Source organism: Xenopus laevis, chromosome 6S (assembly GCF_017654675.1).
Source record: "Xenopus laevis strain J_2021 chromosome 6S, Xenopus_laevis_v10.1, whole genome shotgun sequence".
Taxonomy (NCBI): domain Eukaryota; kingdom Metazoa; phylum Chordata; class Amphibia; order Anura; family Pipidae; genus Xenopus; species Xenopus laevis.
Window position 1 is genome coordinate 33,540,142 of NC_054382.1, and position 23,564 is coordinate 33,563,705.

Consider the following 23,564-nt stretch of genomic DNA (forward strand, 5'->3'; position numbering starts at 1 on the left):
TTAAAATCACAAAGCCTTTATTAAGAAATAACTTACAGAAACTGCACTTCCTGTCCTGTACAGAAACGGCGAAAAGGCGACCATCGATCCTGCTGAGCTTGATTTCTCCTCCTGGCTACTCATGGATGTGATGCAGTGACTGCCCGGGCCCCCTTCCTCCTCCTATACGATGGATGATGTCGCTGATGAAGAGAAGCGGCAGGCAGCGCAGGGGGGAGTAGTTATGCGCTGCCTGGGGCCTAATGAGACCACTGCGGGCACAATATTTAATGGTTTCTTAGTCCCGCTCCTGCTCTGTAAATCCGGTTGTACGGAGGATCTGTTGTACGGGGAGCTGATCACTCAGGTATGGTAAAACATTCTACAGAATAAATATAGTATTCTAGCTTGCACTATTGCAGCTAATCTATTGGCAATAAAATGCCTCCGTAGCTTTCCTTCTCCTTTAATTACAAATTCTAGCCTTCTGGGTAAGTCTCTAAAAACTTTTCAAAAATTCAGCACTTTATCTTGATGAAAAAAAGTTACCAAAAAAGTTACCATGTTGGATACAAAGTCTACCATGTTGAATAATGGCTGTTGGTGAAAAGCAATTTTCATGACTTGCTACAGTCTGTCAATTAGATAGAAGTACGGGCTTTGACGGACACGTTTTAAGTCATTCAAGTTCTAGGTTTTAAATCACTTCAGTGTAGTTTTGGCTATTTGTTTAGTATCATTGCCCAGCTTGAAGCGTAAACCAAATCGCCTTCTATTTGATTCCACCCATGAAACTAATCCCTATAACATCTTCCATCATACTTCGCTCTTAGAGTGATGGGTATTAGCAGTGTAGAACAATGAGTTTTGAGCTAAAGCCAAGTGTTCAAATTTCTCTCAACAGACAAAAGAATCCTTTTAAGCGTGTGCCGTGTCTGCCCCCACATGAAATTTCAAAATAGGGTCCAAATTATAATTTTTTTTTTTCAGCAATAGTTTATGCTACTCTTCCATTAAGCTTGCTTTCGTGAGCTTCCAAAGTTACAGCTGTCCGTGGATGGATTTCTCCAGTCTTTACCAGATTTACCATTGGCCTCTTGGTTTCCTCTCTGATAAAAGCCTTCCTTACCAGGTCAGTTAAATCTGGTGAATGGCTCTCTCTAAGCAGCGTTGCAATTGTGCCATAGTCCTTTCAATTTTTAAGAATGGATTTAACAGGATGTTTTAAGTTGGGAAATTTTATTTGTAACCCAACCCCGATTGATGCTGTCCTGAATTTTATGTCAGATTTTGTTCGTCATGATGCTGTTTGCTTAGATATGTAACAAAGTGGTAGTTTCTAGAACCTTGAGTAAAAGGAATTTGAACTTGTTGGACACTATTCAACAAAGCGTAGGACTACTAAAGGCAACTTGTTGCACCAGAGCTTTTTTAGGGGGTTCACAGCAAGAGGGTTGAATAGTTGCGCCATTAAGACATTTCCGTGTTTTATTGTAAAGTGGTGACTAAATAGAAGTTCCCTAATCGCAGATTTTTAAAAAACATCACTGAAATTCGTGTGTGTGTAAACATACAGGGCAGTTTTGTATGAATGTGGTGGTGACCTTATAAGTACTACATAGAGAAAATAAATGTTCTTAATTGTGTGGGCAAGTGATTTATTTCACCAGCGTGGGAGTTGAAAGGAGGGTTGTTTGTAGATAATTCTTGCATGTAGTTATCAGCATTTCAAACACTGAACGATATGAGCTAAACTACAGAAGATATCACCTTGGCTAACAATATACGAGTATACATTATAAGCGAGCAAAATAGGATTTCATGAGTCACTTTAGTAACTGTACAGTAAAATATGAATTTAACCACAACCTAGACATCAGCCCTTGAGCTTAAATACGTAAGCACAGAAAACCAAGTTGACTGAATAAACAGAATGTCAAAGTGAGAAGCATTCTGAGCAGTTTCCTGACCGGGTGCCTGACTCAGCCTTCAAAACTTCCAAGCATACGCTGTGGGATTGAATCTTTTTTTTTTTTTTTATACAAATGGACAATTAATTATCGGCAAAACATGTCGAAGTCAATGGCAGATGTCCTAGTTACAACTAGAAAATATAATCTGAGCTGGGTTTCATACAATAATCCGAAGAATTTTGTGGTTTTCAGGTGATAATCCGACAAAAAAAGTATGATTCAGATTTTTTCATGAATTTATTCTTTTCACGTACCAGATTTTTTTTCCGAGTAAATTTATTGATGAAAAAGTGGATGGGAGTTTGGTTGAAGTATTTTTAAGAAAATAATGAGAAATTTTTGGATTTTAGTAATTAACCCCCCTAATGTGCCATGGATTACAAACCTATGTTACATAAAGAATCTCTAAAATTAAAACAGCACACACACAAGTAAAAACTGGAACAAAGCAGGATGCAAAAAAAATAAAAATAATAAAAAAACAAACCCCCCCCCAAAAAACTGAAAAGAATATTATTCTTAAAATTACAATAGAAATAAGTACAGGTATGGGATCCATTATGCAGAATGCTTGGGACCTAGGGTTTTCCAAATAAGGGATCTTTCGGTATTTTTGGTGTGGAGTTTTAGAATACCACTCTCTATATCAACCTGAAAGTTAATTTGAAGGTGAACATAAAGCTCAGGGATTCAGCTCAGCAGGGTATTTACGCTGTGGACAGCCGCAGAAAACCTTTCACATATCTGCACGTATGTCCATAGCCTAAAGATAAGAAAGGTATCAACTAAATGTATCAATTTAGAGCAGTTACAGAGTCGGTGACCTCCCCCCCCAGAGCTGCTTTAGAAGGTTCAAAATTAAACTTGGAAGAAAAAAAAAATCACAAATATAAAATTTAAAGCAATTGCAAAAAGTCTTTATTCTGAAAACAACTAAACTGCAAAAAAAAAAAAAAAAAGTTTTGAAGTCTAACAACAATCCTGTACCCAGTGGAACTATGTAGAATAATCACCTTTAGGAGCCCATTCATCATGCTGTGTAAAACATAGGAGAAAATGATCACTGGTCATGTTCATAACAACCAATCAAATCTTTGCATTTGTTTTCTAACTTGTAGGTGACTGTTGAAATTGTATTGCTTATTGGGTACTATGGTGTATCTTGTGGGTGGCGGATTTTCACGTTTTTTTCGTGAATTTTCCCTGAGTTTTCACCCGAAAGCTCCGAAAACATCATGAAATTGCCCGAAACCAAAAACAACCAACCAAAAATCAATGGGACTGTTCCCATTGATTTTTATGCAACCTCGACAGGTTTGAGATGCCACTAGGCTTAATAAATTCTGAAAAATTTGATTTTTTTCACAAATTTTTCGGATTTCAGGTATTCGGAGCTTAGTAAATAACCCCCTAAAAGTTAAGTTTACCAAGGGGCAAATTTATCAAAGGTCGAAGTGAATTTTCTAATTAAAAAACTTCGAATTTCGAAGTAATTTTTGGGTACTTCGAGCATCGAATAGGCCAAATTCGACTCGAATTGAAAAATCTTTGAAAATTCGACCACTCGGACTTGGACTTCGACACTTCGCCACCTTAAACCTGCTGAATTGCTGTTTAGCCTATGGGGGACCTCCTAGAACCTATCTGAGGCTTTTGGGCAAGTTTTGAGAAGTCTAAGGTTTTTTTTTTAAAAAAAAAAAAATCCTTTGAATCGTTCGAAGGATTAAATTGTTCAAACGTACTTCGATCATACTTCGATCGCATACGGGTGTTTGCGCTGGAAAAAAAATACTTCAAATATAAGTACTCAAATTCGATGGTCGAATTTCGAAGTTTTTTTACTTTGAAATTCGATCCTTGATAAATATGCCCCCACATATCTCGCTTTAATGTCAGTTACGAAGTAATGGAAACACCATTTATGGAACATCCTATTAACATCACCTTCTGAATGCTTTCTACAGTATAGATTTTTTTTTTTTTAATCCCATGGACTGAAATTGTAATATTTTTACAAACATATTATTAGAAGTGATAATATTGGAGTGCTTTATGTAATTTCCTATGAAAGACTGAAATATTCTGTTACAACAAGAAAATCAACCCATCCCCACTGTATGGGTTATGAATTGCTGCTTTATTGAGCATGCCTTCAAATATTCTTCTGGAGATAAATATGGCATTAAGATCTAGGATGCAATGAATCCCCAACAATGTTTTTGGGATTCAGACGATTTCAAGGGCCTGGCCAAACTGACCCAGCACTCTTAAAATTATGTCTCACGATTAAGGAAATTACTATTCCCACCTCCCTCCCCCATGCCTTGTGTTTTATTCAGTTCTGGATTAGACCAAATTCTTTATGAACCCCAAAAAAGTGCATCCTTTGCAACATAAAAAAATGTGAAGTCTCTGAAACGACGTGCAAAACAATGAGGCTAGCCAGGAATACACAGTGTCTCGCAAAAGTCTTCACCTCCCTTGGCATTTTTCATGTTTTGTTTGAGAGTTTGCATTATTTCATTTACAGAGCAAGCCTACAACTTTGAAGATCTTTTTTTATTGCGAAGCAAACAACAAATAGGACAAAATAACAGAAATCTGTATTGTGCATAACTGTTCACCCCCCTAAAGTCAGTACTTTGTATAGCCACCTTTTGCGGCAATTACAGCTGCAAGTCGCTTTGGATACGTCTCTATGAGTTTGTCACATCTTGCCACTGGGATGTTTGCCCATTCCTCAAGGCAAAACTGCTCCAGCTCCTTCATGATGGTTTTTGCTTGTGAACAGCAATCTTCAAGTCTGACCACAGATTCTTAATTGAATTGAGGTCTGGACATTGATTAGGCCATTCCAACACATTTAAATGTTTCCCCTTAAAACACTTGAGTGTTATTTAACAGTATGCTTCAGGTCATTGTCCTGCTGGAAGATGAACCTCCGTCCCAGTCTCAAATCACAGGCACTGACAGGTTTTGCTCAAGAATATCCCTGTATTTAGCACCATCCATCTTTCCCTCGACTCAGACCAGTTTCCCAGTTCCTGCTGCTGAAAAACACAGCATGATGCTGCCACCGCCATGTTTCACTGTGGAGATGGTGTTCTTGGTGTGATGGGATGTGTTTGGTTTGCGCCAGACATTGCATTTTCCTTGGTGGCTGAAAAGTTACATTTTAGTCTCATCTGACCAGAGCACCTTCCTCCATACATTTGGGGAGTCACCCACATGCCTACTTATTTTTTACTTTAAGTAATGTTTTTTTTTCTGGCCACTGTTCCATAAAGCCCAGCTCTATGGAGTGTACAGCGTATTATGGTCCTATTGTCAGATAATCCAGTCTCTGCTGTGCAACTCTGCAACTCCTTCAGGGTTACCTTTGGTCTCTGTGCTGCCTCTCTGATTAATGCCCTCCTTGCCCGGTCTGTGAGTTTTGGTGGGCAGCCCTCTCTTGGCAAGTTTGTTGTTGTACCATTGTTGTGGTACCATTTCAGAAAAGGTGTGTTTATACTGACAGATCATGTGACAATTAGATTGAACAGAGGTGGACTTCATTTCACTAATTATGTGACTTTTGAATGTAATTGGTTGCATCAGGATTTTTTAGGGGCTTCATGGAAAAAGGGGTGAATACATATCATTTTCAGTTTTTCATTTTTTTTTTAAATTCTTTTATTTATATATATATATTTTTCTCATTTCACTTCGCCAACTTAGACTATTTTGTGCAGATCAATCACATGAAATAAGATTAAGAAACGTTTAAATTACAGGTTGGAATGTAACAAAATAGGTAAAAGCCAAGGGGGTGAATACTTTTGCAAGGCAGTGTACCAAATGTGAATATTTATGAACTCTGCTAGTTTGGACTGCTCCAGTAAATGGTCCAGTTCCAAATAAAATGGATTAACACATCTCACTGTTCAACCCACAGTCCCATATTGTTACTGAAATGTTCAGACTTTGTCTTTGATCTCCTGCACTGAACAGCCAGAAAAATATAGTAAGTTTCTAACTCAATTGGCTTTTGGCAGAGAGACCAGAATATGTGGCAAGAGCACTTTAGATACATTTGTAATAACTTAAGATAAGCAAAGAAGCAATTGTAAATTTAAGATAAGCAGGTCTCTTGGGGAAAATGTTACTTGCAGCTTAAAGCGCAATTCACCTTCATGAGCAAAAACCACAGAAATGTGTTCAAACTTTCATAACCTGCCACATTTGTAAAATGAAAAACATTTCTCCCTTTCTATTTCCAAAATGTTGGGAGGTATGCTAACATGTGGATTTCAAAGAGTCGACTCCCCATATTCAATTTCACTTTTTGCAGTGTATCTAAATCACTAAAAATATAGATGAGATCATATGGCCAAAGTATACTTCTAGGAAGCTTCTATATGCACATATTTGATTTTCTAGGACTCCAAATGCTTTACAACCGGACTCGCACATCAAACAGGGGTAATTGCTAATGAAAGTCAACCAGTAACCGCATGTGTTGCCATTCAATAGATTACAGCACACTAAGCTTTTGTCATTATCCTTTTTTAAGCCTGATGTGACACTAATAGAAACAAATCATGATGTCTGCAAGGAGATGAAACACATTTACTTCCAGTAATTAGAGCAGGAAGCTGTCTTACTTGCTAAGAAGTGATTATATCACCAATATGTAGCTTTACGGAACATGAATTCTCCAAAGACCACTGTATTTTAATTTGGTCTTTATAAAAGCTTTCTAAATGCGTGGGATTTTCTGTACAGCACAAGATGAAGACAGTTCCTTTCTGTACATATTCCAATGTCCTCAGTGTTACAAGCTAAAAATTCAGGTTTCACACTCTGGCCAAATCAAGCAAATGGATCAACTCCCCTTCCCTTATCCCCAGTACCTGGCAATCCCAAATTCACACCAGGACTGGACATTCTCTTTACATGCAGGAGCGGATTATTTTTACAATCGAGGCAAATTGAAAGACATAGAAGAGCTACTAATTGACAAAACTTCGTCCGACCTAGATAGATTTAAGTACCGGCAAATCAGGCACTTCCTACAGGCAACATTTTCACCCCATAAAGACAGACCTACCCTCACAAACATGGAACATATCTGGTCCCAGAAAGAACCCCCGAAACGTACAATCTCACGGCTATACAAACACATTACAGATCTTAAACCTGCTCCACTTTCTATCCTTAAAGACAAATAGCAACAAGACAACCATTGGGCAAAAATCACTCAATTAGCACACCAATCCTCTAAATGCACTAAACTCCAAGAACTTAACTATAAATTACTAACAAAATGGTATAGGTACCCAACTAAATTGAGCAAGATCTATAAGGCAGTGTCACCCACTTGTTGGAGATGCAAAGAACATCCTGGTACCCTGACACACATATTTTGGGATTGCCCCATTACTCACCTCTTTCTGGACCCTAATATGCAACACGTCAAAACTGTCACGGACATAGAAATCCAAGACAACCCTCTAGCTGTTCTTCTACACGACAGCCCATTGCCATTAAAGGCATACAAGATATCTTTTGCTCCCATAATGCTTGACTCCGCCAAAGCACTAATTCCCCTTAAATGGAGACAGACGGAAGGATCGTCGGTAAAAGATTGGCTGCTCAAGATCAAAGAGATACCGTACATAAATTTGAGGAGCTGAAGAATGAAACTGCAAACGATTACCAGAATTGTATAACTAAATGGTATCACTGGATTACTTTTACCAACTCAGATTCATACGTCCAGTTGTGTGCCGTGTGAGATTCAGCCTAACGTTCTACTTATAATTTTACAATTTCTCATTTCTCTGTTCGCTGAGGAGGGGACGGGATCCAGCGGTACCCAATATAAGTGAACCACCCAGACTAGTCTTGCAGGTTTAAATTGGCAATATGGAGATATGTGCTCGACCACAGTTTTCGCTACTTTCAGCTCCCCCAGGCCGGTATGCCACCTCTATAACCTTATTCTTTCTCCACCCTCGCTTCTCCCCCTCACCTTTATCTTACTCTCCCACACCCCGACCCCCTTCCTTCCCCTTTCTTTCTTTTTTCCTCGCTGTACCCTCTATCTCATGAGTCCCCAACCTTTTTTACCCATGAGCAACAGTCAAATGTAAAAGAGTTGGGGAGCAACACAAGCATGAAAAAGTCCCTTTGGGGTGCCAAGTAAGGGCTGTGATTGGCATTTGGTTGCCCCTATGTGAACTGACAGCCTACAAGAGGCTATACTTGGCACTATACTTAGTTTTTATGCAAATGCTTTCAAGCCTGGAATTCAAAAAGAAGTACCTGCTTTGAGGACCCTGAGAGCAACATCCAAGGGGTTGGAGAGCAACATGTTGCTCACGAGCTACTGGTTGGGGATCACTGCTCTATCTACTGAATCCAAAATCAGGTACTTCAGCACTTTATGGTAAACTTTTTGGCACCCTAAGCGAAATGTCACCTTACGAAACCATATAAATGAGATGGGCTAGACTCAAAACCTGCTACTGATGCTCAGTATGGAATAGTCTCCTCAGATATTCGCTGTAGAGACAATTTGACAGTGCACATCGATATATAGTAAATGCTATCCTATGTTTCTGATATTTTATTGTTTCTGATGCTTTAAATCTGTAAAGATATGTACCTGTTTTTTCCTTTGTTGAGAAAATCAATAAAAACAGAATTATAAAAAAAAAAAAGTTCAGGTTTCACAACAGATTTTAATAAGCTGATGAAGTGCAGTCATTAGTTGATCTGCTCATTTTGTCTAAATAAAGCAGAAACAAAAAAGGGAGTCATTTCTATGCTAAAGGGTGAAAAATGTGTTCAATCTAGAATGAAAAACTGCATTCCAGAATTAGTTTATTACATTGCATATTTTACATACCTATAGTGAATTTGTTTAAAGGCCTGCTTGAAGGTAGCACTATTTTTGAAGTAAAATAAAAATGTCTTTTGTTACGGATTTTCGTTACTTGTAGCCTTTTCCCATTTGCAGGTGAATGGATATTGCAAAAATTTTTTATTCACACTGCACTTAGTTTGCGGTTACACTAATTACATACAGCCTTATAGTAAAGCAAAAAGCTTGTGTCTGAGAACAGATAAACCCCAACTAAATATGTATCACTAGGCTGCAGTCACTTGCAATAATCAGCCACCCTATGCATTTTACAGAGGCTGTATCCCCCTTTTCAACATGTATTCAATGACTATGGCTTAAAGGAACAGTAACATCAAAACAAGGAAGTGTTTTCAGGCCCTCTCCTATTCAAATTTATTAGACATCAAGTTTAAGGTGCTGTCTTATTATTCCAGCAAAACAGTGAGGTAGTCAAAAATGTTGGTTTGTTCAAATGGACAGTATATAAATGACAATCCCATATTTGTAAGCTTTCTGGACAACAGGCTTCTAGATGAATATAAACACACTTGTGCTCACTGTATGCATTGTAATGACCCTTAAAGGGATACTGTCATGGGAAAAAATTTTTATTTCAAAATGAATCAGTTAATAGTGCTGCTCCCGTAGAATTCTGCACTGAAATCTATTTCTCAAAAGAGCAAACAGATTTTTTTAGATTCAATTTTGAAATCTGACATGGGGCTAGACATTTTGTCAATTTCCCAGCTGCCCCAAGTCATGTGACTTGTGCTCTGATAAACTTCAATCACTCTTTACTGCTGTACTGCAAGTTGGAGTGATATGACCCCCTCCCTTTTCCCCAACCAGCAGCCAAACAAAAGAACAATGGGAAGGTAACCAGATAACAGCTCCCTAACACAAGATAACAGCTGCCTGGTAGATCTAATAACAACACTCAATAGTAAAAACCCATGTCTCACTGAGACACATTCAGTAACATTGAGAAGGAAAAACAGCAGCCTGCCAGAAAGCATTTCTCTCCTAAAGTGCAGGCACAAGTCACATGACCAGGGGCAGCTGGGAAATTGACAAAATGTCTAGCCCCATGTCAGATTTCAAAATTGAATATAAAAAAAAAAATCTGTTTGCTCTTTTGAGAAATGGATTTCAGTGCAGAATTCTGCTGGAGTAGCACTATTAACTGATGCGTTTTGGACAAAAACAAGTTTTCCGATGACAGGATCCCTTTAAGCAATTGAACAGACAACCTATGTGTCCAACTCAGCACTAATGTATTTTAGCGTGCACTTCTTCAATTAACATATATGTACAATATTCTTATACAAGTATAGGATCTGTTATCTGGAAACTAGTCCAAATCACGGGATGGCTGTCTCCCATAGACACCATCATAATGAAATCATTTGTTTTGTTTGTTTTTATTATTTTCTTTTTCTCTATAGACAGTACCTTATACTTGATCCCAACGAACATATAATGAATCCTTATTGGAGGCAACCCAATCCTATTTGGTTTACTTGATGTTTAAATGATTTTTTAGTAGACTAAAAGGTATGGAGATACAAAATACAGAAAGATCCCTTATCTGGAAAACACAAGGTCCCGAGCATTCTGGATAACATGTCCCATACCTGTAACCTGTATTTGACAGTCGTCTAAAGACCTAACTATTGCCTAATTCATCAAGATTTATTCACCATATAAAATATTATAAAAATGAATGAAACAAGAGTCCTGAAGCAGAGATAAAAGTGGAAATGTATGTCAAAAGCCACAGCTCGGGGATGATATTATATTTCCATGTTTCCACAATACTAACTGCTTTGCCACCAGAGAAAACAAGTGGCAGCACAGAGCATGCATCTTCAAAATAAATCTCAATAATACTTCAGAACAATTAATGCTATTTGCTTCTAGTGGTCCTTTATATAAGCAAGTTATTACACTATCTACTCTAATGCAATATTCCCTTGCGTACTGTAAATCCATAGAAGCATTTTCCTGCATCCGGGAATGTTAGCATAAATATTGGATTGCAGATATATGATAACTTAATGTAGTTTGTGATATGCAAGGCACAGATGCCACAGATGTCAATTTAACTGTGAATTTTTTTATTCCCGTAATGGACTCTTTATAAAGTAATAAAATATTTATTTAGCCTGTACATTTTAAAAATAGTGGCAGAGATTTAAAAAACAGATCCTGCAACTTCAATATTACAGTGTAAATGAAATGCTAATGCAGCGGTATAGAGTGCAGTTTATGTCACTACTAGGTGGAGAGGAAGATCAAGAAAGCAAATTTTTCCCTTCCTCTCCACATTTTACTTTCTCTACACCATGGGTATAATGAAACACGTAAATGCCAAAATGTAAGACATTAAGGGTCGAATTTCGAGTTCATGGGAGTTATTTTAAACTCCCATGAAAAAAACTCGTATCGAGTTTGGTCGAATTCAAATCTAATTTAATTCTAGTTTTCGGGTCGTTAAAATTCGTCCGAGTTTAAAAAATTTGATTTCTTTAAATATATTTCCCCCAATCGAATTGCTTTGGTTTCCGAAGTCACCCAGAAAACATCAGATGACTTCTGAATTCAAAGTGATACATTTGCCATCCCACCGGCAATTCGCATTCTTGCCGGTGGGAAGGCATTTGGGGAGATTAGTCGCCCGCAGTAGAGAAGATTTGTCACCCTTAATAAAATTTTACACATCCAGAGGTAATAAGAAATCTTTGTGTTTATGTGGGTTATGACCAAAGCATTTATTTACCTTCTGTGACAAGGCTGGTAGCAGACGTCTCAGTGTAGCAAACAAGAATCTCTTTGAAGATCACAAGGAAGTAAGAAACATTTTTTGGTGAAGTCAGATTCTGGGCAGTTCTAAGTGAACAAAATCTGCAAAAGAAAATTATATAGTATATAGAGTTAATGGCAAAATGTATGCGTGTTTAAAGGCAAATGGACATTATCAGCAACAGATTAGGTTTAAAAGATTGATATTTCTTTATACGGGTGTATCAGTATTTATTAGGAAATGGAGAGTCATGAACATGAAACTTGTATATGCAGGAAAACCAAGACATATATCTTGGGAAGGTTTGAGTTTTGCATGGCAAGAATTGCATCCGCAAGTTTATTCAATCCTCATCCAATGGGTCCCGCCATAAGATCTGATCATTTGCTGGAGAAATACAGTTGGGCCTGCACCCATCCACTCCTTGTGTTGACTGGGGAGGTTATGCAATAAAAGGCACTACGTTTGCCCAGGAGCAATAACCCTCAGCAACCAATCAGCAGGTAGAACTTACCAGTCACCTGTTTAAAATCAAACATCTATTTAGTTGCTATGTGTCACTGCTTCCAGGCAAATTAAGTGCCTTTTTTAACATTTGGGGGATAGAGTGGATTTTGGTGCAAAATGCATACATTTGCACACTGAGTGAATTTTGGCATGGAAATGTACACAGGCCATCACTGTGGACCATCTGGAGACTGGATACAGGATTAAAGCAGAACTTCACATTATGGCAATGCCAGATTAAATGATTCAATATATTATGCTCATTGGGCTGGTGGTAAATTGCTTAATCATTGGCATGTGGGTGAAATTGCAAGTCAGACAGCTGACATAAGAATGAAGAGGGGCAATTTAAAGCACTTGATCACCTACAAAGCTGACAATTAGCCCTAAACTGCCCCATATCTATGGTCATTAAGTTAAATTACTCATTTGATGGTGCGTTCATGGACTCTAGCAGAGCCCATGCATTTATTGTTGAATATGAGAATTAGACATGAATAAGTGCAAAGAAATGTGGATCCTTACACAAGATGATAATTCCAGACTGCTATCTCACTCATACAATCCATACAGCCTGTACAGATTACGTTGGGGTTTGTTAGCCTAGTACAAGACTTCTCTTCATCTTATTTGAGTGACCTACTTTAGCTGAATTTCAAAAACCAGTGAGCTTCCAATAAAATATAACATTTGGAAACAAAATATGACTGTTTTGCTACAATTCCTGCTGGCTTGCACACAAAGCAGGCAGAGCTTTGGTTACAGTAATTACATTATACACATATAAAATAGCATTTTTGCAGGTCGCGTTCCAAATGAATGAACTGGAATTATTCAATTGTTTTAACACACTGGCGAGGGTATCAGACAAAATCATTCCACACGTACAGCATATCTCCTCAGTAACTGCTCTAGTGTGCAGTCATGGAATATTTAGTATGGGAAGCGATTAACATTTCCAGATATAAACACTAAATGCAAATCCAAGAGTGCTGAAATTCTTGGGTAGATAATTTTTATATACTTAATGCCTGACAGTATTTTGCAGGAAAATGTTTATGATGCAAGTCTTGCAGATAAACTTGAAATCTAAAAATCTGTCTGATGTCTGTTCTATATTTCGAGCTGCTTCATAATATGAATTCCAACTCCTGCCTAGACCGAAATCTGCCTTGACTTGCTGGTAATGTATCCAGTCCCTTTACTATGTTAATTTATAACTTTGAAGCCAACCCATAAGATCTGCGCAGCTGCAATAGTGTTATACCGACCCAGCCGGCAAATCACCAACTAGGGCCAGTGCCAGGATTAAAAAATTACCGGCAATACATTTGCCAGTATATTTGTAAGAGTGAGAACCCTACCTATAAATCCTTCCCTGATCTTCTCCATGGCAGATCACTCCCTATAAAGCAAAGACCTGCCTCCACCCTGCCCATTCCTGCTCCATACACCCATACCTTTGCCCAACCTGCAAATTTACATGCCCTGTTGCATCACCTCACTCCCTAATGAATTGCCTGCTCGCAACCCAAAGGCCAGTATTGTCGGCACAAGAAGGAGGCAATCTTAGTTACAAGTCACCTAACTGAAGAACTTAAACAAAGGGTGAAGTGACTAACGCTGTTGACAATTCGAAAACGTTACCACTTTTGGCCACTTCGCCGATTTACTAACGGGCACAGGCGACAATTACCTAGCGAAGGAGATAGACGCTAGCACCGATTCGCAATCTAACGGCAAGCGATTTTTCGCTCTGGTGAATGGGCGTTACTCCGCAAATTCACCAAGATACGTATTTTACTGAATGTTACTTCTTTCACCAGACGTGCCTTCGTCAGCTCAGACACGGCAACGTTTTTCAGGGTGATAGGCTCCAAAAGGCATAACAAAATTTTTTGGGTACCCGGTTTCCCCCATACACATATGGAACTTTTTTTTTTAAAGTGGGCTCCTGTGTACGGCATTAACTGTATTGGCTTTATTTAGGTTCCTTGTACATGTGTAGTTATCAGTGGAATTGTAATGGATTAGCTGCAACATGTAACATACAGACCTTGATTCAAGTTGAAATTTCCCGCCGTATGCAAATTAGCCTGAGTGAAGTCCACGAAATTGCGCTAGGCAGACTTGAACGCCAACGCTTCTTCGCTTTGATTTGATCACATTGCTAAAGTAACGCTAGCGAAAATATGCCAGCGTCCGACGCCCAGGACGAAGCTTCGCATTTTATTAAATTAGTGTTGTCTGAGCGAATTTTCGACTGGCGAAGTGGTGCGATGGCTGCGAATTTACCCCCTATTCTTTTCTAACAAGAATTACCAAGGTTTGACAAATTCTGAATCAAACCAGCAATAGCATGTATCATGAATCCAATTAAAAAGTCTATTAAAAAGATTATATTGCAGGAGGCACATAAATAATGCAGATTAACAGCTACTGCACAGAATAAATATATTAACATCCCCCTTGCAAATTGCCAAAATTAAATCTAAACAAAGGAATAAGAGAGGTCTCTGGGGGTAATAATAAACACCCTCCAAATATATACTTACACAAAGAACTCTGTGTAGGCAGGTAAGGCACATGTCATGGGAGCAGTTGGTCTCATGCAAAATTGAAGAGCAAGCATACTACACTAGGGGTTGTGTAGGCCAAGCGCCAGTGGTGTGTGGAAAAAGTGTGTGTGTGGGGTGCTGAACTATTTACTTGACCCAGATCTGTTCTAGATTATTTGTGTTTTCTTACAAAATGTATACAAATAATATTCATAAAAAGGTATAAACCTGGTATAACTATCACTCATCTCTTCTTTTCTACCTCTCATTTCTGCCTTCAAATAATACTTCTCAGAGCCACAAATTTGACACTTTCTATGAGTAGGTTAACAGAATTCTAGACTTTGGGGTTGCAGAAAAACTGCATTTGATACAGTATCACACAAAAGGTTACAAAGCAACGTAAGAAATATTGACCTTGAACATTGTACAGTGAATAAATAGTTGGATGCGAAACAGTGATGATTGTAAAACATTTTCTAGTTGACCCAGTGAATTAGCTTTGTGATCTGTTCTTGGATCATTGCACAGTTATTTGCACATAAAACCCATTAAAATTAGTTGCATTAAAGAGCGCACTGCACTTCCGTACAGCTGTGCTTGGTGCTGATCTTCCTCCCCACCTCCCATTTTCAAGCACAACTGGGAAGCTTGAAGCTACAGGTCACTTGCAAAATGAATGACGTCAGTCAAATATATTCAGCGATATTGCATCTACTTTATGATGAAGTATAGGCACAATTGTGTTCGTTTTAAAGAATTGGCTGCAATTGCAGCAGGCACAATTCTCTCTGTGGTGGCAAAATGATGCTTGAATTGTGCGAGAAAACACTGCATTATGGGGAAAAAAACATTACAATTACACTTAATACTGCAGTTGCACAACAGCTCTGTGGCTGTTGTGCAAGGTTTAGGTTAGTACCCATGATTTCAGTGAAAGCAAACTAACACTACAGGGTACAATGACATTCTTTAAAATACTATGTGGCAACAGTGGGGAAAAAAAACTTTCTGCTTCAGCACAATAATGCCAAGTATGAGAAAAGTTAGAACCTTTTGTTCAAATAATATCGGTGTTTAAGTTACATATGCATCAATATCCATATATGAAAAACAGTGTAAGATTTTTTTTTTTAAATAAATAGTCACATATAGTTACAGACCTAATGACCGTAGTAGTCTAAGCTTTGCCCAATTTACCTTGTATATTTATCAATTTGTATATGTTATCTGTGTGATGGATATACCCACTTATTTTACAGCTCTTGTCACTTTAAAAATAGTGTGAATAAAGAAAGCAATACCGGTATTTATGATTCACATCATATGGAATATCTATATAAACGGTATTGTTTAAGTGTCAAGTAAACATTGGTTTCCTTATAAAACAGAATGACATTCTACTGCAATATTTTGTATTAAAATGATTGTACGGTTCTAGATACTAAAGCTGGCCATAGACGCAAAGATCTGATCGTACGATTCGTACGATTTTCGGACCGTGTGTGGAGAGTCCCGACCTTTTTCATCGTTTGGTCGATCGGACAGGTTAAAAGATTTGTCGGTAATATCTCTGCATGTATTGCCGATCGTATGATTTTCAGAGGGAGACTGTCACTAGCTTTGGTCGAACATAACTTTCGTACGATTGCTGTCAGGGGCAGAACATCGGCTGATCTGTTCTTTTGTACTTTATTTCATCGGAATGTCTACTAGTAACACAGCATAACACAAGGTGAGTCAAGTAGTGATTATTCCTATTTTATTAATATTGGTTTACCCTAGTTTAAAAGGATATCATGGTCCAAACAAAAAGGATATCATGGTCCAAACTGAGAAGATGGAGAAAATTGAATTTCATTTACTTTTTGCAATAACATAAATGTCCTGTTACTTATGCAACAGCAGTCCTGCCTGGCTTTTTTCGGGGACTCTAGATTCAGAATACAAATAGAGGTCTCTAAAGACAGACTATAATTATATTTCATTTACAAGACTGTTACTTTATAAAACACTGCCATTCTAATAGAACTCTGATTGACTTATTAATAAGAGTGGACAGTGGGAGCGATGTGAAAACGTAGCTTTCTTATATAATCAGGAATATAAAAAGGTGGCTGATGAGGTGGTTAAATGTCCCTTTACATAGGGCGGAGGGGAAATACAAAGTAACTGTACATTTTGTGCATTTTATATTTTTGTCTCCTCTCATTACATTCTTCTTTTCACCCACTAGCTACTATCCCTTTAGTCTGTGTTTTTTATGGTGGTAGTACCATTAACTTTTCCATCCCCATACCTTTTAGCATTTCCGCTCTCTCCTCTTTCTTGTTCCTAAAGTATTTTGTGGGTAACACTATGGTAGACAAGTAGAAAGGATTGAATTCCCTCTTCATAGAAATCATAATAGTTATGGGTGAATCTAACCCTTTTTGCTTTGCTGAAAATTTGCAGAAATGGAGAAAAAAATCACCAAATGCATTGAACTCTATGGTCCTCCAATATTTTTCACCCATTGGAGTCTATAGACATCTTTTTTATGGTGAAACCTGGCAAAAATTTTGCTTAGCAATACTTGCTTGTAATCACTCTGACCCTGCTACTTCGACCACAGAATGAACAGTAAATTTAATTTCCTCCTTCCATGCCAGGGCTCATTGATCTGTGTGTCAGCCTGACGACAGAAATTACAGTATAACATTAGGGCTCTTACGGAGAGGCGTTTTTGCTAGCTATCCAATGCAGTGGATCTTTAAAGGAATATTAACACCAAAAAATAAAAATTGTCTTAAAGTAATGAAAATATAATGTCCTGTTGCCTTGCACTGGTACGACTGGTAATTTTACTTCAGAAACTCTACTATAGTTAAGCTGCTGTGTAGCCAGGGGGCAGCCATGTAAAGCTGAAAGAGGAGAAAAGACACAGGATAAGCAGCTGATAGCAGATAAACTCTGTAGTATACAAACTTATTTGTTATCTACTGTGTACCCTGTGCTTGAATGGCTGCCCCCATGGCTACACAGCAGCTTCTTTATATAAACTATAGTTGTGTTTCTGAAGCAAAAACACCAATTTAGCAGTGCAGGGCAACAGTATGTTATATTGTCATTCCTTTAAAACACTAATTTTTTTGTGTGTAACTGTTCCTTTAATTGCTCTTATGCAAAGGGCCTGAGTTCCCCTGCAATAGAGGTTTCCTGGGTTGCACCACAGGGGAGTGCAGGAAGAAGCACAGCCCTTTTTTACAAATTGTGTTGTACTCATTGTGGCACAGGCAAGTACTGAAAACAAATGGATGTTTTTCCCTGTACAGTGCAAAAAAAGGGGTTGCTTTTCTTCCTGCATTCCCCTGTGATGGAACCCAGGAAATTGCAGGGAAACACAGGACCCTTGTGTAAGAGACATTAAAGTGTAATTTAAATTCTACAGCAGACAAATGGTTAGATCATTTCAATGTGATGCCATCATTTATATCAAATGCCCCACAGGATAGCAGCAGGTTACTACAGCAGGTCATATTTTATCATTAAAGTCCATCTTAGCTTCGGTAATACAATGCCTACGTTAACCTTTTAAAACGTCATCTGATGCAGAGTACCAGTAGATATTGCAAAGAATTACATTTCCTAGGTTAAGGTCCTCCAGCAGCTAAGCTTGTTTATGAAGTACAGACTGCTTATTGCGTACACTCATAAATATTTAATCAAGATTCCATGCACTTAGTGCTCACAAACCAATTAACCATGCAGTCAACAGTGTGTGTGTGTGTGTGTGTGTTTTGGGGGGGGGGGTGAAAGGACTCTCCTTTAAGAGTAATGACAGGAAACAAATGTAGGTCTGAATCTTGAAACAATGTAGCGAAAATCACTCCTAACGCAGGTAATAGGGCATAGGGTGATTTATAGCTCCATGAGTGGGTGACAAAATGTATCAAAATGTCCTTCCATTAATTTGGATTTTAAAGTGCCCTTGAAAGGCTGTGCTCTAAGTTTCTGAAGGATAATCATTTCTATAAAACTGCACAAGACATTTTTAGTCGATTTAAATTTAAAGGTTATGGGGCAAAGTACTTTTAGAGAAGAAAGGCAGAAGCGCTCAAACCACCCGCCACACTTTAATTTCACAGGTTGGAAACTCTTTCTATGTAGCGGTATATTATATCATTCAATGCAAATGCGCTCACCGCTGTTTCAAGTTGGCTCGGGTGCACTTGCCCCGGGCCCTCCGCTTAATATATTCCAATGTGGTAAAATTGTGGGTCACTCACCGCTCCTGTTCGGTGGTCCGGGTGCTGCGCCCCGAACCCTCAGCATGGGGGAGACATCAAAGTGAAAAGACAACTGCTTGGCACGCACTCCACAGGACTCCAGGTAGCGGTAAAAACGTATTTCTTTATTGCACAAACATATATCCTAACGCGTTTCGTGTGTTGCCACACGTAATCATAGGCAAAAGTAAATGAGGGCAAAGTAAATGAGGGGCAACTTGAAGCATTTGCCCCATGTCACAAATCACCCCAATACCTTTAATAAGCTGACTGCTGTTAATTTGTTTCAGCAAAGCAGAGAGTATATAAAGCAATAAAGAAAATGCTATTATAGCAATAACATTTACAATTAACTTTCAAAGCACTAAAAACGTTTACTAATGTATATTAGAGAGTTGCTTAGAATTACATTATTACCCTTTAAACTGTCAACCAGTTATGTTCATGTGAACAAATGAGCAAGTGGCTGCAATAAACCTGTAAATGAGAAATGGCTGAACATATCTGCTGCTGAATGTAAATATTTAAGTGCATCAAGTTCCTGAAGGGAGTGTTTTATTTTAAAGAAACCATAGTAGTGTTTCTGAAGTTTTACCAGTACATTATATAGTGAATAAAGTACCCCCTCTTGTAAAATATAAGGATATTATAAGTTACTGAGGAGTTTCATGACCATATAAAAACACGAGGCCAAAGGCCGAGTGTTTTTATACAGGTCATGGAACTCCGAGGTAACTTCTAATATCCTCATATTTTGCAACTGGGGGCACTTTATTTATTATAATACACAAGTTTCAGTGAGTCATGTGACAGAAATGACATCAGAACTCACCATTTATAACTGATGACATCAGAACTCACCGTTTATAAGGATATAATTTACAAGATATTCATGGCTTTTGTGTATTATATTTTTATAATGATAAAACACTTTTTTCATTTTTTGGTGTTACCGTTCCTTTATTTTGTGAAAGGATCCTACTCCAACAGAAGATTGGTTTGACAGCAAGATAAAATAATTCCTATTATCAACATAAATGAAAGCAATATTTCCCATATTACATCTATATAGCAATAGTGTCACTCTGTATTCTTTCATTCTACATATAGCAAACTCACCCAGCCTTTGAAATTGGCAGTAGCCACGTTGCTGTGCAAAGGAAACAAGTAGTAAATGGCATCACAATCTAGATGTTATGTTTATAAATGACAGTGTAGAACGTATTGCTGTTCCATACAACCCGTTTCCTCTTACAGCCAACTGCAGTCATCAATGAAAAACACATCTGTCTTTCACCCCAGTGGGTTGCAATACTCTCCAGGGTTACTGATCTATGCTCATTTGTGCTGAGCCAAAGAAAACTACAAAGATATACTGTATGGCCGGGATTCAGTGCCAGCAAAGCATTTCCACATGGCTGAAAAGTAGGAAACGCTTGCTTTTAAGCCCTACCCTAGTCAGAGGTTAAAGTGGCTTAACGCTTTCCTAGCCTGAGTTTTTGCCATCATGAAAAACTCTAGAATTCAGAATTATGCTTGGTATGTTGTGCATAATGTATGTGCGCTTCCAGTAATACACTAGAGCAACCATATCACACCTTCACAAGTTGTTACACAAGAACTCCACAATGAATGAATAAAAAAAAGGCGTCACAGGAAGCCTAACCTCTCCCCGTACACAAATTGTAAGACGTTATGTGTGTGTTTACCCAAACTTGTAACCTGCAACCCTTTTATTTTATTTATTTCAGGTATGGCCAGTGTGTGATTGTTAAATTATTCCTTGTAGGATCTGACAGGAAACTGAACTACAATTCTCACAACTTGCTTTGGTGGTATGTGGGTGATTAATGCCCAGGGGCAGGGGGTGATACTGACCATTTTGCCACCTGAGGCAGCCTTCCTTTTGCTGCCCCTCACGACACTCAACTTTTCAGCGCCGGAGGGGGCGGGGTGGACAACGGTGCTAGTGCAGAGAGTGCAATTGTGCTCTCTGCACTAGAAGAGTCAAATTTCCAGGTTTAAAAATGGAGCAGCATTTTTGCCGCCCCTGGCAACCAGGGGGCGCTGCTGCCTGAGGCAAATTTCTCAACTATTCTCATTGGTAGAGCGGTAACTACAGAAGAAGTAGACCCAGCTGCTGCAGGAGGTATAGGGGGCCCAAGAATCCCAAATTAGTGACATATATTGGTCAACCTCTGGATATATTGGGTGGCCCAAAAATGAATTTGCTGTGGTGCCCAGCTATAGCTAAGCCACATGGGGAGGGGGGGGGAGACATGTTTCTGGAGTCTGCTGCTTGTTAACACCATGCTTCATAAAAAGAAATATAATAGAAGGATGCTAAAGTGTAAATGGCCTGTCCAAAATGTGGCCATAGTTACTGGGATAAAGCCCCCAGTTCCAAGGGTACATATATTCAAAATCACAAAAACTATCCTATAACTGTGTAGTATATTAAAAAAAAATTAAGTACCAGAGGGTATGAAACGCGTAAGGTCTGGGGTCTGTAGCCTCTTTTTAACATGATTTTTGAATAAAAATATATTTTTTTAATATTCTACAGTTATGGGATCATTTTTGTGGTTTTGAAGACCATGCTTTGCCCCAGTAACACTGGCACTTCCTCAGGGGATACTGCACTTTCTGCCAGTCAGGTGACATTATATGGCCCTATAATATACAGATATAATGACACTTATAGACATAGTCATTTATACATGCAGATCAAAAATACAGATGAGGCAGGGGAGATAGCGAGGGGATAGAAGACTTTACTATTTTACCCCACCAGCAAAACGAATGATTTGAAGAGGCCAAAACACCGTCTCATTAGAAGGTTATGGGGGGAGTGTGGGAGATTAAACAACTCGTGCTGACATGGCCCATTAGACACCCCGTACTTGTACGTAATAGAACCCGAGTGCAGATGAATGAGCGGTCCCTTCACTCTGCCCAGTCAGCAGCGCCAGCGCATCAGTAAGGCAACAACTTACGCCGCTCAGTTACGGCACTTAATTCCTACCTGTCTGTTCGCAAGAAGCCGCTGTGTAATCGCCTCGCCAGCTGCCGGCCCGTGCGACAAGGATCAGAAAGCTCTAGGCAGATTACCGAGAGAGGACAACGAGACTACACCGAGTTCCGCTTAGCTCGCCGGGTTCCTAGCAACAAAGTCCAGGCAGATAACGCGAACGGGTCCGACGCCTGAGTAGGCAATACAACTAGGAACTGGGAGTGACCACTAGTGACTGACAGACACGCCGAGTCAGTAGCGGAAACGCCCCCATTTCCGCTACGTCACAGGTGTACGGGCAGGTGAGGGCGCTCTGTGCAGTGAATGCGTGAGTATTGTATTGGAACTGCTGCTGCGGGAATGAATGAACGTGCGAGAAGCGGACGTTCTGTTGTTTTACACAGTCCTACGTACAGCACAGAGTGCAAGCGATCAGCGTGGGGGCAAAGGCGACATCCAAACAAATGAATGGACTGATCCAACCCCAAATATTCTTGTTCCAGGGGATAAGATACTCGCTCTTTGTCCTGTCCCACAATTAGATGCACTGAAGTCAGTTACAATCAAGCTGTTCATCCCTTCTCATTCACACTACTTTCTGCACAGCGCTGCGCCGCTTTATGGATCAGTGCTCTGGAGATTGACTTGCTATTTACTTCAAAGACGCCCTGCTATAAAGCACAGTCCCCCAGAGAAGGCAGGAACTAGGGGTAGGCAGCAGACGCACGTGACTAGGGCGCAAAGCTTGGGGGCGCCAGGCACGTACCTCATATGCAGCCTACCCCTAGTCTGGCAAGTGTTACCTCAGTGAGAACTGCTGAAGTCGAAGTGATTTGTGCGGTTGCGCACTCGCGTTCTTGGTTACGCTCGATTGCGCACACGCTTCCTCGGTTACGATTGTGAATGTGCATACGGTCACTGTTGCTGAGGGGGCCGAAGTGGGCGGCCGAGTTGCCTGGGGCACCCTGCCGGAGAATTTCTCGACCCGCACCCAACCCTAACCTGCCCACTCCCTACCCGCATCCGACCCAGGCCAGCTGCTCCCCTTTATTTATAGACCTGCGCCTGCCCCGTAGTAACGTCACAAAAGGGGCGGGGCAGACGGAAGTCTATAAATTCCGGCGCCGGATGCCGGCAGTACTAGGTCACAGGCGGGGAGAGCAGGAGAAGAGCTCGACCCATGCATTTTGGCCACGGGTCAGCCCCGACCTGCGGGTAAACCCGCAGGTCCCGCGGGCTTCGGGTCGGCCCGCACATCTCTGCTGTGCTTCTCGCTCCATTAGAGAATGGAAGTGATTGTAAGAGGCTTCCGGGCTGTGCTGAACTGTTCCTGATGGTTTGCGCATTAATGATGAGTACTGTTTTCTGTTTGCCCAAAAATCTAAGAAATCGTAGGAAAATGTGCCAAATGGCAAAACATTTTGAGACACATTGGGGCTCATTTATTAACGCAGGGCAAATTTGCTCGTGGGCAGTTACCTACAGCAACTAGGGATTTTTTCGCCTTGTTTCGGCGAAAAAATGACGCCGATGGCGAATTTTTGGCGAAACAAAACAGATCAAATTCGCCCATC

General features: G+C 39.5%; 1 protein-coding gene across 4 annotated transcripts in view; it reads right to left on the reverse strand.

The window, feature by feature from the left end:
* The window catches only part of osbpl3.S (oxysterol binding protein like 3 S homeolog), an 83,763-nt gene extending 60,733 nt beyond the window's left edge, over window positions 1-23,030 (reverse strand). For 2 of the 4 annotated variants that reach the window (XM_018269233.2, XM_018269229.2), the window contains exons 1-2: window positions 22,003-23,030; window positions 11,621-11,745 (exon numbers count right to left, since the gene is read on the reverse strand). The gene's annotated coding sequence lies outside the window, so the exon portion shown is untranslated. The remainder of the gene's footprint in view (window positions 1-11,620; window positions 11,746-22,002) is intronic. The other 2 variants (XM_018269230.2, XM_041567505.1) reach the window with 2 other exon arrangements.
* Window positions 23,031-23,564: the final 534 nt, after the last annotated feature.